This window comes from Saccostrea cucullata, unplaced genomic scaffold (assembly GCF_032062105.1).
Source record: "Saccostrea cucullata isolate Sc308-1 unplaced genomic scaffold, CSIRO_AGI_Scuc_v1 ctg309, whole genome shotgun sequence".
NCBI classification, from domain to species: domain Eukaryota; kingdom Metazoa; phylum Mollusca; class Bivalvia; order Ostreida; family Ostreidae; genus Saccostrea; species Saccostrea cuccullata.
Window position 1 is genome coordinate 472,999 of NW_026932621.1, and position 17,823 is coordinate 490,821.

Consider the following 17,823-nt stretch of genomic DNA (forward strand, 5'->3'; position numbering starts at 1 on the left):
TCAGCTACTAGTAGCCAGTTAATAGTAGCCAACTTTACTTACTTCTCGTAGTCAGCTACTAGTAGCTAACTTTACCACTTCTCGTAGCCAGCTACTAGTAGCCAGTTACTAGTAGCTAACTTTACATATCTCAAAAAAGTACTGTAACAGATGAATGATTCACATAATATGTTAACAACCCCGGCCCATCCTCCCACAGGCATTGCATGGTCGTTCCGGGCTCAAAATCATGCACGCATCAGCACTTGCAGTTTTGATAATTTTGCACTTTCATAGTAATTTTCAAATCGGTAGAACGAGGTTGTTGTTCAGGGATTTCACTGTTATGATATCTACTTAATTATTTAGGCTAATAATGACTGAAAAGCTTTCCAGAAGCTAGTTTCCATTGCATTTTTACTGCACGAATTCGGTTGGATTGAACATCCAATGCCATTCATGCGATCACTCTGAAAAACTGTAAAATCGCTGAAACTGAGCTTATAAAGTTAGTTTGATCTTTGTTAATATTAAAGGAGTTGTAATCATGCCAACACCCCCAAAAAATCATTAAAATTATAAACTAAAAAATAATATTTTTAACATTAACACAACTATAAATATATTTTTTCACTAAAAAAATTAAATGATGAATGTGACAAACGATCAAAATGTCGATATTTATTTGTACTGAACCTTTAAAATCCACCAACGACACCTTATTCTGTAAAAAGGCGTGGAAACGTAGAACAACCTGCAATATTCCATCTGAATAAAAACCTTTTTAAAATGATCTCACACATGCATGCATTTTGGAAGATTTAGCTATCACGAAACTGATGTATATTTTTAAAACACCATATGGATCTAGTAAAGTGTCATCATATAATGTAATAGTATCTGCATATATAATGACAAACTATCAGCAAATAATTACAAAATACCAGCGTATAATGACAAAATACCAGCAAATAATGACAAAATACCAGCGTATAATGACAAAGTATCAGCATATACTGACAAAATACCAGCATATAATGACAAAGTTTCATCAATTACCCCACTGTGGGACGTAGAGACCGGTCTTTCGGATGAGACCGTATAAACCGAGGTCCCGTGTCGCAGTAGGTGCTGGCACAAAAAAGATCCTTCCCTGTTCAATGGCTCTGAGTGTCGAGTATAGCACAAAATTTGCAGCTCTCAACCAACAAGTTGTGGGATCACCATACGAGTGAAAATGTGTTTTGTGTTGTAGCTTTGCAGTTGTTTTGACCTTTCCCTCCAATTTTATTATCGGGGAAGCGGAAACATACAAAACAAAATTAAAAAGCATCGACCATCCATATTGCATTTTGCAGAAATATTCAAGGACACGGTAGAAAGTTGCGCAACAAAAATTCCACGGTAGCTCGCAGTATACCTAAGGAAGTTATCCTCCTGCGAGCTACCGTGGAGTTTTTGGAGCGCGTCGGTGCAGGAAGTAAGAATTTTGATAATGTGGAGCAGGAAGTGAGGAGTTATTTTGGAACAGGTAAGTAAGCTCTCCAAAGTCGGTTTTAAATTTTAGAAGCTACTCCGTATCGACACAATTTTGGGACAATAAAAGAAACAATATACAGACTTTTGAGATAAATTATATTGCATTCTGGAAAATGCACGTTTTGATTTACCTTAACTTGAACTATTTTTATTTTTTTCGGAACGACTAAACATTTATTGATTAAATCTAAAGCTTATGATATCTGCCGATATCTCACCACTGCATTCTCGATTTTCCTTCATTCACTGAAAATTAACGTAAAGCAAAATGATTGTTTTATTATTTAATTATCTTGTGATGTGTTTTTTTAATCCATACTTTTAAATCTTTCTTAAGGAGGACAAAGAATTGATTTAAAGGGCACGCTTGACAAAACTAAGTAGAAAAGAATAGTTGTGTCCTATAATTTATAAGTACATGGAATTTGAGATCGTTTTTCAAAAGTCCCTTTAGGTCTGCTTTCAGTAAGTAAAGAACACAATGATACACGTACAATTCTGTTAAACGGATTTTGATTTTCGATGATCTTGTTACCATGGTAAACAAAATTAAATTATTTCTGTTAAATACTTTCAAACTGCTACTTCTTTTACAGGTATGGTTTGATTTCAAAATAACGTGGCACACATGTAAACTACACTAAGATTCATAATTCTCTATATCGGATTTTCTTTCAATTGTCGATTATTTCATTGTATTTAAAAATAAAAAAAAATTTCAAAACGGCACCCCTCCTACCATTTGGTCAGATTTCAAAACAACTTGGTATATGAGTATACTACACTATGATAAATATTCTGTATATTCATTTCTGATTTCAATGAACGGATGTGCCATGCGTGGTAACTAAATATAGATTTTTTGGAAACACTTTCAAAACTTTAGGGGCCTACTCCAGCGATCTACAGTTTCGTTTGGATTTCAGCATAACATTGCACATAAGTCTGCTTCAATAAGAAACATTTTATCTTATTTTCGATGCTCATGGTTATTCAAAACAGAAATTTCCGTAAAACGCTTCAAAATGCAGTGAATATACCCCGCACAGTCTGATTTAAATATAAATTGGCAAGCAAGTAGACTTCAGTAAGATACAAAAATGGTTATTGTTTTTTTTTTTATTTTCGTTTTTCCCTTTTGTTTTATCGTTTGATTTTGATGAAGGATGTTTATATTAAAGTCTTAAATAATTTGTGTAAATTCTTTTAAAATGCTACCCTTTCGACAGTTTTAGTCTGATTGTTACCTTGCTACAGAAAGAGACTTTATCAGGAATAATTATTCCATTTTATTATTGCTGTAACAAAGTTATTATTCAATGCTCTACTTTGATTTTCCTTTGTTATAATGGACAGAAATTTCTTGTTTTTCAGATAATGAATCTTACAAAAAGTACTGGACGATCATCAAAGCAATTTGTAGAGAAGAAGGTAGAATTCAAAGAGACTTTGTCAACGTTTCATTCTACCACGTAAATGGCGAGCAGATTGAGTTAGGTATGTTGAATGAACTTTATGCTTCATAATTATACAAGTTCGTATTTCTATCCCCTTGAATGATCTACTGAATCAGTATATTAAGTACATGCAGATTGGGACTTCATAGTATGATATTTTATTATCTTTCAGACAGCTTTTGTATTGTAAAAAAATTCTTGTAGAAATTACAAAGTTAGTTCTTTGATAAACTACTGTTTTTAGACAAGTATAATATTTATGCAATGCCCCCCGATTTATTTTGTTTGAATTACTGTGTATCACTATGTATTTGATTTAAATTTGATTGTTTAAATTTCTGTTCATAAATCGTTTATACAAATTATGAAATTGATGGAAATAATAAATAGTCTTCAAGCTCGAAAGTCCAAAAAATACAAAATAGGAGCAGAACAAACAGGGACCTCTAAAATATTAGAGGTGGGACCAGCCGTGTGCTCCTTCATGGTGGGTAGATAACGGAAAAATCTGCGTCAGTGCAGTGTATTTTAAAATAATGGACAAACAGTTAGTATAAAAAACGTCAGTCAGTATTTGACTTAATGATAGATTGTATTTGCTGACAAAATCATTGTATCGACCATAGAACTTCTGAAAATTAATGATTACCTTAAACTAGATTGCTGATATTTTTGTTTTATCAACTTTGTAAGTAACTTACCTCACTTTAGAAATAATTCACGTATAGAGATTGCTTTCGCGTATAGAATCAACTGAGAGAAGGTACATTGATGCATATCTATTGGAAGCTGACGACTGAAAATTGTTCAAGAATCATAATGTTGTTCAAAAATATGCAATCGTAGATATGAACAATAAAGTAAGATAATTTATAAAGAATGATCTTAAATGATGAAATCCCTTAATAATTTCAACCCAACAACTTGAATTAAGTTAAGATTTTAATCACTTATCATTCACGTCCAAAATACTATGTTTTAGTCTTACTTTTGGTCTTTACAAGACATGCATTTATTTTATACTGATTAATGGTCCTCTTACTGAAAAAAATTGTAAAATATGTTCTTCCACAACTTCATAAGTGTCCGAACTGTAAAACTTTTTAGCTCACCTGAGCCGAAGGCTCAAGTGAGCTTTTCTGATCACATTTTGTCCGTCGTCCGTCTAGCTGTCTGTCTGTCCGTCTGTCTGTCTGTCTGTCCGTCTGTAAACTTTTCACATTTTCGACTTCTTCTCAAGAACCACTGGGCCAATTTTGACCAAACTTGGTACAAAGCATCCTTGGGTAAAGGGGAATTTAAATTGTTAAAATGAAGGGACATATCCCCTCGCAAGGGGAGATAATCAAGAAAAGACAAAAATAGGGTTGGGTCATTAAAAAATCTTCTTCTCAAGAACCACTGGGCCAGTAAAGCTGAAACTTATGTGGAAGCATCCTGGGGTAGTGTAGATTCTAAATTGTTCAAATCATGACCCCCGGGGGAAGGGCGGGGCCACAATGGGGAATCAAAGTTTTACATAGAAATATATAGGAAAATTCTTTGAAAATCTTCTTCTCAAGAACCACTGGGCCAGAAAAGCTGAAACTTATGTGGAAGCATCCTGGTATAATGTAGATTCTAAATTGTTCAAATAATGACCCCCGGGGGAAGGGCGGGGCCACAATGGGGAATCAAAGTTTTATATAGAAATATATAGGAAAAATCTTTGAAAATCTTCTTTCAAGAACCACTGGGCCAGAAAAGCTGAAACTTATGTGGAAGCATCCTGGGGTAGTGTAGATTCTAAATTGTTCAAATAATGACCCCCGGGGGAAGGGCGGGGCCACAATGGGGAATCAAAGTTTTATATAGAAATATATAGGAAAATTCTTTGAAAATCTTCTTCTCAAGAACCACTGGGCCAGAAAAGCTGAAACTTATGTGGAAGCATCCTGGTATAATGTAGATTCTAAATTGTTCAAATAATGACCCCCGGGGGAAGGGCGGGGCCACAATGGGGAATCAAAGTTTTATATAGAAATATATAGGAAAAATCTTTGAAAATCTTCTTCTCAAGAACCACTGGGCCAGAAAAGCTGAAACTTATGTGGAAGCATCCTGGTATAATGTAGATTCCAAATTGTTCAAATAATGACCCCCGGGGGAAGGGCGGGGCCACAATGGGGAATCAAAGTTTTATATAGAAATATATAGGAAAAATCTTTGAAAATCTTCTTCTCAAGAACCACTGGGCCAGAAAAAGTGAAGCTTATGTGGAAGCATTCTGGGGTATTGTAAATTCTAAATTGTAGGAATCATGACCCCCGGGGGAAGGGCGGGTCCATTATAGGGAATCAAAGTTTTACATAGAAATATATAGGAAAAATCTTTGAAAATCTTCTTCTCAGGAACCACTGGGCCAAAAAAGCTGAAACTTATGTGGAAGCATCCTGGTATAATGTAGATTCTTAATTGTTCAAATAATGACCCCCGGGGGAAGGGCGGGGCCACAATGGGGAATCAAAGTTTTATATAGAAATATATAGGAAAATTCTTTGAAAATCTTTTACTCAAGAACCACTGGGCCAGAAAAAGTGAAGCTTATGTGGAAGCATTCTGGGGTATTGTAAATTCTAAATTGTAGGAATCATGACCCCCGGGGGAAGGGCGGGGCCATTATAGGGAATCAAAGTTTTACATAGAAATATATAGGAAAAATCTTTGAAAATCTTGTTCTCGGGAACCACTGGGCCAAAAAAGCTGAAACATATGTGCCCATGGAAGGATCATGGGGTAGTGTAGATTTCAAAATGTCTAAATTATGATCAGTGGGGTAGGGTGGGTATGCATTATGTATAACAAGGGGGAAATCTGGTAAAGAACAGAATGGTCAAAGCTTCTCAGGTGAGCGATGTGGCCCATGGGCCTCTTGTTTTCTTCAAACTTTTGGAATGATATGACAGAGATGTATTAATAAAAAACCCTAGCAAATTATATAATGGAAAGAATTATCTCAAATTTAAGCTTATCATGCATTCCATTTGGTTTATCTATTTCAGCCCATATTTACATCAGAATGTTACGACAGGAAATCATGCAATTTTCTAAAGCAGCTGTTCCTGACATCTCAGAAATAAGAGAAATAGTCGCAAGAACTCTGTACACAATCCAGGAATTTTACAGCAATACAAACTGGATAGAAGTTCGTGGGAATGCTGTTTATGAGGATTTTGGTATGTTATTTAGATCTGCTAAATGACTCCATTACCATTATTATGTGACAAACTTAAAGTTCAGGTACATTTACATCGGTAAAGATATATATATTTACATGAAAGGGTGCAAGAGGATGTGCCTCCATGCAGTCATTATAAAGCGAAGTATATTTGTAATAATTTTAGATCGTTGTATTTAAAAAAATAAATAAATTTTTACAATTAATATTACCTGGAAGTTGAGTATTTGAAGAAAGATTGACATCCATTGAATATTATCTCCTTCATTTCTTAATAAAACCCTTACATCTTAAATATTTGATGATGTTTCTGCGAATGGTGCTAATGGGTTAACCCATTTTTTGGAGGGCCGTCTTTTTTATTTGGAGGGGCTGTCCGTTTAACGTATTTGGCGTTGTTTTGCCAGAGACAACAATAGCATTGACAATTATACGTGTTTCCGAGTTTCTGGAATTAAAACCGTGACAAAAGTACACCACAATGAAATCATTAAACATGGTGCTTTATGTTTGCATTTCTCTGAGACACCCCCCTTAAGTTTGCTGAATAATGGGTCTAAGTCTTTGCTGGCCCATATATGCAATAAAGTATGCAAAATTCGGCTTAATGTTACGTTTGATTAAAAGGAATAATCCATCTTGTATCTGTGAAATTTCAGGGCAAGACAATGTAACATTAGTACAGCTGGCGGGCCCGAAAGAGGATACATGTACCAACTGTAATTATAAAGAAGGGTATATAGGCATACAGCATCTGAATATTTATCAATTTACTTTATTAAAAAGTATTTATATTTGTTGAATTTTTTTTATTAAGGTACATGTAACGTAAGACTGATCAATTTGTTTTTAACTTTGATTTCAATAGAAGTTAAGCTTATGTTATGTACTTCCTTTGCCTCATATATGTTTAAAGAATTTAAAATACCTTGTCCAACTAGAAAAACAAGATGAGTGTGAAACACTGATGCTCCCGTATGGCAGCTTATTGCAGGGGTGAAATTTCTGAGATGCATGTCAAACTTCAAAGGTCAAGGTCTAAATTCTTGGTTTCGATAGGAAGGTCTTGCCATTATGAATAAACCTTTGAAATTTTAAAGCCCGAATTCTAACTGCTCAAAGGATAGAATCAAGTGTTATGCTATAAGCTGCCACGCGGCGGTATCAGCGTTTCACAAACATATTTTGTAAGATATGCATTTGTCAATTGAATCTTTTCATACAAATTATTTTGAAAGGGATGTAAAATGAGGAAAATCCGTCTGTTTAAGTGACATAATACTTGAAACTAAAGATGTATCATAACAAGTTTGACCCAAAAAAATTTCTTAACATGATTTTCTTCATCTTTTTATTAGAATTGCGCGCAGCAAAATAATGGATGAAAATGAAATTATCTTAAAGTGCAAAACGAAAAAAACGATGAAAATTGAATGAAAAAATTATAAACATAGAATCATATGCTTTAAAATCTTTTTTAGGCTTATAATATGTGATAACAATGTTGTTACCGACAAATTAACAAGTGGCTACAAATCAGGACAAGAAGTAACTAAACCTTTCCGTGAGTCGTTTACCTTTTTTAAAAAATTTGACTCAGATTTATACATGTAAATAGAACGTCCTCTTCAAAAATCCTTTGGATCATAACTTTCCTAATAACAAGATGTGTTTTGAAACACTTATGCTACCGTATGGCAGCTTATGGTGAGGATTAAAATTTATCAAATGCAAGTCAAACTCTGCAGTCAAGAAAGTCAATATTGTTGGTATCCAGAGGAAGTTCTTGTCACAAGAAATTCACCTGTGAAATATGAAAGTCTTAGTACTAACGGTTTAAAAGTTATGGCCAAGGTTAAAGTTTTTAAAAAGTGAACTAAACTCTAAGGTAATTTTTTGCCAACTGAAAGTTCTTGTCACGATGAATACACAAGTGAAGTATGAAAGTCCTAGCACCAAACATTCAAAAGTATTACCGGTACTCAGTAGCTACGGTTAAAAAGTTCGGAAAGTTTTGGTAAAAGTGGTTCAATCTCCAAGGTCATGGTCACGAGGTCCAATTTTTAAGGTACATATACCTAAAGAAAGATCTTATAACCATGGTTATAACTTTTGAACATTCAGTACTTGGGTTTTTTTTTTTATTTCACAGGTATATTCCTTGTAACGAGACCTTTCTTTAGATGCTAACATCTCTTAACCTTTGACATTGGAGTCTTACTTGCATTTGAGAAATTTCAACCCTCACCATAATTATAAGCTGCCATACTGAGGCATAAATGTTTCACAACACATCTTGTTTTGGTGGTTAAGAAGTAAAAGACAGCCGTTTTTGTCCTTCTTATATAATTTATACAAATAATTGAATAAGTATAAAAACCAATAATTTTGTCAGCAGTTGAATGCGTCACATATTTTCGAAGATTGTTTTCTTCAAAAACATTTTCAGGACAGGGATTAAATGGAAAATGCAGTCACGGAACAGAAAATGACGAAAGTCGATTTATGACTGCCACTGGCGGTATATACAAGGGGAGATCTGTTCAAAACGAGGCTCCGCATAGCAACTTACACAGCGCAGCCGCAGAGGCAGCCATTTCCGCTTCACAGTATTTTCTTGTTGCTCCAGGTTATTGACATTGAACATTAAATATATAATACATTATAAAAGAAACTGATGGTGTATTTCTCTTTTTACAAATAGCATAAATAAATCTTACGTTTATTAAAATACATTTTGTTCTTCTTATTTAAGATAGGGGGCTTTTAAGCCTCATGGGTGAGAAGGTTTTCCGGGATGTTTTTGGAATACGAAGCAGAGAGGAAGTGGTTAAGTCGTCTTTAACTTTCGTCATTGATGTCACAGGCTCCATGGGTGGTTATATTAGAGAGGTCATAAAGGGAACGCAGAAAATAGTCAGTGAAGCTAGAGACTCTCAATTCGTGCCAGGAAACTACGTTCTCGTCACATTTTCTGATCCTGGTTGGTAAAAAATCCTTTACATCCGACTTTAATCTTTTTTACTGTAAGCTCTTCTGCATAAAAATATGTAGATTTTCATGAAAATTGAATTATAACAAGAGGCCCATGGGCCTTATAGGTCACCTGAGCATCATGCAACAATTTTCAAATTATTGAATTTGGTTCATGTTTTAAGCAAGATGTTATGGCATTCACAATTTTGAAAGAGGCACCATTGCTAATCATAACTATACACTTAGCAATTGCATAGTTTGTTTACTCAATACCCATAAGCAGGTTGAGAACAAAAATGTATGTCAACTATTCAGTAATATTCAGGAATAATCAGGAGTGCTCCTACGACACATGAACCCCTGACCCTAGGTCTACACATTGTACAATTTTTGAAAAGGCGCACTTGTTTATCAAAAATGATTGATTAATACCAAGGAGCAGATTTTAAACAATTCATTTTCAGTATACATGTATAAGTAGAGCCCCCCCCCCCATTTTGGTATCCCTGACCCAGGGGCCTTGAAATACACAATTCTGGAAGAAGAGCCCATCATAACTATGTAAATAGTTCATCTGCTTATTACCCAGATGTAGAGAAAACTCTTGCTCATCATAACTATGTACTTACTTAGTTTATTCAAAACCTTGGAGCAGAGAAGATTTTCAAAGATTTAATGCATTTTCACTATAATATAATCAATAGAGCCACACCCTAACACCAGAACCCCTGACCCTGGGGCCATAAAATTCACAATTTTGATTGAGGCACCCTTGCTTATCATAACTATGCACTTAGTTAGTTTATATAATACCTAGGAGCAGAGAAGAAGATTTTCAAAGAAATAATGCATTTTCACTAAATACTTATTTAGCCCCGCCTAGCACTGACCCCAGGGCCATGAATTTCACAATTTTGGTAGAGGACTGAATGCTGATTACAATCATGCAAAGAGTTTGACTGCTTGATGTCCAGGAGTAAAGAAGAAGATTTTTAAAGATTGCATTATTTTTAGTGGTTTTGGCCCAACCCCTCAGGCTCCAGGGGGGCAATCAAATTCACAATTTTTATCCCCTTCACCCATAGATGCTTTGTGCCAAATTTGGTTGAAATTGGTTCAGTGGTTGTAGAGAAGAAACTGAAAATGTTCAAATGTTAACACACGACGCACGACGACGGACGAAAACGAATAGCAATAGGTCACCTGAGTTTACTCAGGTGACCTAAAAACTGGTTTCGTTGTAAATTTAATATAGCATGATTATAGAGTGACGAAAGATTGATTGATAGCTTAGACGAAGGAACGCAAAAATAGCAAACAGTATTAAAATTTAAAAAAAACAATCTAACTCTGTGAATAGCCAATACACATGGACCTCTGAAACTAAAGTGGAGATCAGGTGCTCAGGAAAAGAAAGCATCCCCTGTAGATCGGCCGATTTGCTTTGCGCAACATGTATTGATTAATAGACGGAAATGTCCATAGTTAAATATAGTACATATATGAAAACAAAGGTCTATGAATTATTATGAAACAATTCATCCATATTTAGACCCAGTGATAACTTAATTTAGATATCAAGGTGATTGTAACAAACATAGAACTTAACGAAATGCTTACATTTAGTAGGTTGTTGAAATCTCAATAACGTCATGAACATCAGTTAATTAAGAAAACGTCGTCAGTGCATGTATATTTCAATGTTGATCGAGTTGAAGGTAACATTTTTGTAAGGAGTAAAGTTAGGGGCTTAGTTGAGCATCTACTGGCAAAAAATCTTTTGAAGAATTTATATGAAATTTTGATATCCAGTATAGATAAGGTAGATCAAACTCCCCTTGGTGACTGCTGGTACTAGTTTGTTGAATATTGTATATTTACTTATAGATTCGTTGACGACTGGTAGAAAAACGACAGATCCACAAACTATGATAACATGGCTTCAGAATCTGAAGGTCAGTGGAGGTGATGACTGTCCCGAGTATGCTTTGACTGGATTGTTAAAAGGTACGAAGTCAATTCAGGTTCTTTTAATACGTTTCAAATAAGGGTTTTTCGGATGGCTATCAAAACGATATGCACAAAACGGAAAATAATTTATTAAATAAGTTTAGAAGTAAAAAAAAAATAATGTTAAATTTAAAGCAATTTTATTTGAAACACTTTTTCAATAAAATTTATGTGCCAGGACTTATTGACTTGGTTTATATTAAAATGACCAACACTATTGGATCCATAATTTTTTTTTTTCAAAGAAAAGACTAAAAAGGCATTAGTTCGTAAATGACTTTGAGTGAACTCAAAGTATAATATTTTTGAAGTAAGGTGGATTATTTCGATGAATTGAATGCTGCATAAAAAATTCTTTTTAAAATCCTCGAGTCCCTTTTTTTAAAGTATCATCATATTTTTATTTTTATGTCTTGTTTCTTAGGAATAGAAATGTCGAACAAAAATTCGAAAATTTATATCTATACTGACGCAGACGCAAAGGACGAAGAACTACTTCCTCAGGTGAATGCGAGAGTGAAAGAAAAATCCGTAAAGCCTATATTTATCCTGACTGGACAATGTTCTTCAAGAAAGAAAAGGGATATTCAAGGTAGATTTTAGGAGATGGATTAGAATTACTGAATTCCTTCAAAATGGAGATGAATTATAAAAGAAATCGAATCTTAAGCATCTGATAAAAATGCCGAATAGTAATAAGTTTCCTATGGGTTTTCATTTTGACCACATACTTTTCAGTCAAGTCTTCCGAAAAGTTTGCTGTTGAACAAGTACGAACTTACCGTAAGAAGAGGTCGAGCTTGTCGGTGTTCCAGGCAATAGCTGAACAAGCTGGAGGTAAAGTCATACAAACAAAGGTGGAGTTACTTGGAGCAATTGTGGAGAAGGAAATTAAGGTTTCATTTTCTTTAACGTCTATTAATAGAATTAAAACATTATGCAATGCCTTTACTTTAACAAGGTGTATGTGTACTGGCATTGGCTTTCATATTTCACCGTGAAAAAAGAATTGTTGTTCCATCATGAATGTATACCTATGTATGCAGTTCATCTGGCAACTATTTAAGAAATTATATGAAAGTTATAGCTGATTGTTTGTTCATAAAAAACTTTATCATATACGAACCCCCCTCCCCCTTCCAAAAATAGGGTTTACTTTTTTTGTCAGGTGAGTTATTAAAAAAGGTTTTAGTTAAAGTTCAAGAATTTTTTTGCTTGAGGCCCATAGAGACTGGGTATCATTTAAAAATGAGGTAACGTTCTACCCGGCCCTCCTTTTATTTTAATGCCATGATTTGCTTCATAATCCTCAAATATTTATCATCTATTTAAAAGAGTGTAATTTATGGCTTTTCATGATACTTTGCTCCATAATGTTCAATTATACAATTATAGTACTGACAGGGTGAAAATATAATATCTACCACCGATCTTATTATAGTCAATATTACCTACATGCTACTTATGTACTTCTTTTTTGCTTTTCTTGATTGATAAAAAAGGAACTTTACTTGAATTCAGTATTTTAAGAACACATTTTATCAGACCACAAGATTTTTCTCATCTAATTGATTGTCTGTATTTCATATCTTCTAAACCGTTTTCTCTGCGAAGTTTCTTGCATATTTCCTGGAAAATATCATTTATTTATTGTCCATATTTTGTTTATGAATTAATGTTGACGAAATTTTTACTACACATACTTTCAGGAGACGTTCCCATCATCCAATGTTTTTGTAACATGGTTTTTGATTCCTGACGGATCCATGTCCAATGAAAATTATAGCATTCCTATTGACAACGGCATCAACACATTAAAGATATTTATTAAGAATGTTTCAACAGAATCCGAGTTTTCTCTGTTTTATCCCAACGGTATGTTTTACTTAAAATTTTAAAAACCTATACATTTAATCTACTTTAAAGCATAGAATATACGGTATTTGAAGTAAAAAAAAGTTAAGCAATAAAAGATGCTTGAGATTCAAATAACTTTTGAAATTCTGCTTTGACTCTACGTAAATACATTGCTTGTCAAGTGTCTGTAAAGATTTCAAAGTTAATGTTCTGTATAAATCAAAACAAAACCTGTATTTTATCTATCTCTAAGGTGAGTATTAAGCCCCGTTATGGGAATTCATGAATTTTAAGAAATCGAAAAGGAATATTTGATAAATTGACAGTACTTATCTCAAATTGAAAAATAACTGACTAAATTCTTTGTTTCATGATGTGATCAATCGATTGGATTGCGTGATAATTTGAATAAACGCTGAAAGCGTTTATGCATATTAAATTATCACGCGAGCCAATCGATTGAACATGGAACAAGACAATATGACAGTTATTCCTTATATTTACAAGCTCTTGAATTTGTAAACCAGTTGCTCAAAGTCCTGCTTTCTCTATTTGTCCTTCCCTGCACGTGATTTTTTTTTAATCGTGCTTATCGATGAACCAGTTGATATATATAGATATGGCACGCCAAATTTACAAAAATGAGATAATCATAGTTTCACAATCGATAAACTAGGTTTATCGGTTGTAAACTATAGTTTACGAATTGTAAACTATAGTTAACAACGTTAATCTATATTTCACATCTGTAAACCATAGTTAACGCGATAATCTATGTTTCACAACCGTAAACTATATTTAACACCGAAAACAGTCATTTGCGATTGCAAAACATAGATTATCTGATAAATACAGTTTCACGATTTATAAACTATAGTTTACAAACCGTTAACTACAGTTAACGATCTGATAAATATAGTTTCTCGATTTGTGAAACTATGATTAACAACTCTTAACTAAAGTTTACGATTGCAAACTATAGTTTACAAACGTGAATCTATGTTTATTAACAAAATCTATTGTTAACGCTTTATTACAGACAGATAAACTTAAATTAACATTCGTAAACTATAGTTAACGACCGTTTAATATAGTTTTACAGATGAAAACTATACTTAACGAATCCTTAACTATAGTTTACGGTTTGTTAACTATAGTTTACAGTCGATAAACCTTGTTTATCAATTGTGAAACTATGATTATCTCATTTTTGTGAATTTGGCGTGTCATATATAGAGATAAATATCATTTACTGCTTGTAATTTTGTCTCGGACAAACACATTGGAAGAGTTAATATACCATGATTGCAAGAAATTTATACTGGCTGCAAATATACAAAAACGGTGTCTATAGCTTTAATACATCGTATGGCACTACAAAATGTGATAACAAAAGTATTATCATCATCAACATGTACATGTTTTTTTTTGTTTTTTTTTCTCACTTCCCCTACTTGACACCATACATTCCATGGTTGAATATTTTTGACCATCGATTTTAGTGCAAGAAACCAAAATACACATCTGACCAATTTTCATCATTTAGACCACATAGTCAGGAAATTTTCGCATATTATGTTCTTATGCGTTTCTTTTTCCTTTTATATGCTGATTAGTTGAGGAGTATAGTAAAATCAGTTAATCATAGATACTCAAAATACATACATGTATGGCTTTCAATATATTTCAATTCGTACTATTTTTACATCCACAGTCCCTGACATTATATTGCAAAACGACATCACATATCTTAGACACATTTTGATATTGATAATACAAAGTTTTTGACGGAAGATGGGGTAGAATAAAATCTATTGTGTTTGCTATTGCATATTTCTTTTAACCTACTGTAGAGTTTTTGTATTATAAAACTCTTCAGTTAATGCTCTTGAAACATTTGAACATTAAAACCTTTTCTTTATTATATAGGTTCAGAAGTTCTGTATTTATCTCAAAAGATGCAGCAAAACATTTTTGACAATATTTTGACAATTTCCATTCGGGTAGGTACATGTACTTGAAGGCCACTGAGATGACATGTCAGTATTATAAAAGAGCATTATAAGTATGTAGACTTTTTTTATCTTTTAAAAGGATCCAATGTATGGTACATGGATACTGAAAAGGAATTCGATGAATGCGTATGTTGTGAACGTGACTGCTCAGAGTCCATTGGACTTTTCAACAAGTATTTTAGAACCTAGCACGGGTGGCAACTCTTTCCAGTTGTCTGGGAATCCGATAAAAGGTAGAGTTTCTTAGAATACGTCCCTAATAAAAAGAAACTATGGTTACATCCGTAAACATAATAATACATTTTATGAACAATCGATCTTAATCAACTTTTGAAACTTTTCTAAGATATTTTTGTGCTCTTGAAAGGGGGAATGTAAATCTAAAAATGTACATAAATAATTTAGTTTTATTACGAAGGACTTGATACTAAGTTGATTGAATTTACTTTGATGAAAATGTGGATACTTTGTTTATCCTTACAGTTCAAAATTTGAATTACTATCATAAGCTCATTTTTTCTTACACCTGGATGACTTTTGAAAATTATTGAACAAGCATATAGGTAGTTGTAGTAAAATATAAACTGAATAGTTAATTAACTTATTTGAAGATAAGGCATTTTTCAATTAGCTCAGTCAGAAATATATTGTTAAATTTGAATTTGCAGAGGTTTTTTTTATCCCTACAAATAGCTTGCAAACATTTTTTTTTCCAATTTCAGGACGCGATTATCTGCTTGTTGTTGATATCCAAAATCTTGACTAAAATTCCTCATGTAGCATGGCTTGTCTTCTTGATAAAAAAGGAAACATCATAACAGAGATTCCATTGACTAGAATTGCTATGACGGGTATTGCTAGTTTTATAGGTGACTTTAGACCTTTGAATGAGGCAATATTTTTCAAAAATTGTAATTTTAAGGCTTTTTACAAGCTGTATATAACTTCATCTCTGCCTCATTTCTTTTAGTTTTGAAGAACAGTATATTCAGAGGAAAATGTGATATAAAGTGTTATTAACTTAATTTTTTTAAGTCGAGCTATGTACAAATTAGAGGAACTGATGAATTTGGGAAAGAATTTTTAAGGAGTCAAACATTTTCAATTATACCCGCCTCCATTCAACTGCGTATTTTGCCTGTTCTTGGTAAGTGAGTTAAAACGCAAGTTTTATATAAAATTAAATACTTTCCATTTTGGAGAAATACCTAAAATACTCATATTTTCAAATTAATGAGGAAAATATTATAAAGATGGAGCCCAATTTTTTCAATATCTTAGTTCTAATTTATCCCTGATTTAATCCAGATTTAACAATTGTTATTCAAAGCTAAATTGTTCAAACATCTGTCTTTGATATTACTTTTTACAATTTACAGGTGATTTACGACTGAATGAGGGGAAGAATATAGCTTTTACCTTAGCTAACACAGGCAACACGACTATAAATTTCACAATAACTGTGTCTAATAAAAAATCAACTACAAACATCAGTGTGCAATCAAAGAGTTTAGATGCTGGACAAATTTACAGTGGAGCTGTTTCAGTTACTCCAATGTCACTTAATCCAATGTGAGTAAATCTGACATTTTTGTCTTGCTTATCCTTTAATTCTATAAGTGTATCCACTAATGATTCTGAAGATAGATCAATTTAAGGATGTATTATCAAGGTAAACTGCTTCAATAAAAGATTCTTCATCACATAAACCTGTTGTGTACCTCCTATTGTACTTTTTGATTTTACTTACTCAGTATTTTGGGTCTCCAAAAACAAAACATGGACTTCACCATTATAATCATATGGGAGGCGGGGATATCATTTAATGAGCTCGGCGCTGACAGCACCTTAAGTTTTCGGAATAATGAATGCTAGCTCACTGTATTTTTAGTCAAGTTATATTACCGCATATTTGAGTTCATCTCACAATATGCGTCGTTATCAAAGCTCTTTATACTTTAATTATATGTCATCATTCACTTCCTTTTCGTGAAAAATCAAATAAACGAGAAAAGCCGGAATTTATTTATCCATCCAAACAGTGTCAGTACGTAGTCACTAGGTTTACGGGTTATCTCCCCTTTTCTATGCATCAATGAAAGTGAAAGGTGGGTGATGAAAGTATCAGATTTATTTTTCTGTGTTATGAAATATTTTATCATAATTTCCAGTTTTTAAAGTTAAGTTTCAATCAAAGAATTAACATGGATTATCTTATCAACATTGATATTGCTCGATGGCAAATATTTTACTTTTTCACAAATGTCGATAATTCACACAGAGATTAATTTTAGCACGGGCTTTTAGATTTATTTCCTGACAATGTTCTTCAAGAAGAAAATCTTTAGGTATTTAAATATAATTCTACAAATAAAAAACTTTAAAATAAATAATAATTTATAGGCTAATCTAATCAAAATTATTAGTAAATTAACATTTATCCATTTGAGTTATCTTTCTCAACAAGGAAAGTGAACCTCAAAATAGGAAATGCAACTTCAAGTCCCTGAACTTTTACCAGTTTTAATCAAGCAGTTTTGCAAAGGGATGAGGGACAAATTACAAAGTTCTTTTATAGGTGCTAAAGTCAATGCAGGCTCATTTGAATAAGGCTCACAGTGCTGGTCTTTCTATGTATTTTCCTTATGGCATATGCTGTATGAATGGTCATAATAATAAATAAATCAACAAATAAATAAAATAAAGAGGGTTATAATGAGACTTCCAGTATGAGGTTTAAAATGGGGCTTAAATTTTTGTCAGTGTTGGTTTT

General features: G+C 33.1%; 1 protein-coding gene and 1 pseudogene across 1 annotated transcript in view; both read left to right on the plus strand.

Annotated features, from left to right (window-relative positions):
- The window catches only part of LOC134235614 (von Willebrand factor A domain-containing protein 7-like), a 122,094-nt gene that overhangs the window by 96,108 nt on the left and 8,163 nt on the right, over nucleotides 1-17,823 (plus strand). The window lies entirely within an intron of this gene.
- LOC134235616 (von Willebrand factor A domain-containing protein 7-like) lies at nucleotides 1,415-16,064 on the plus strand (annotated as a pseudogene).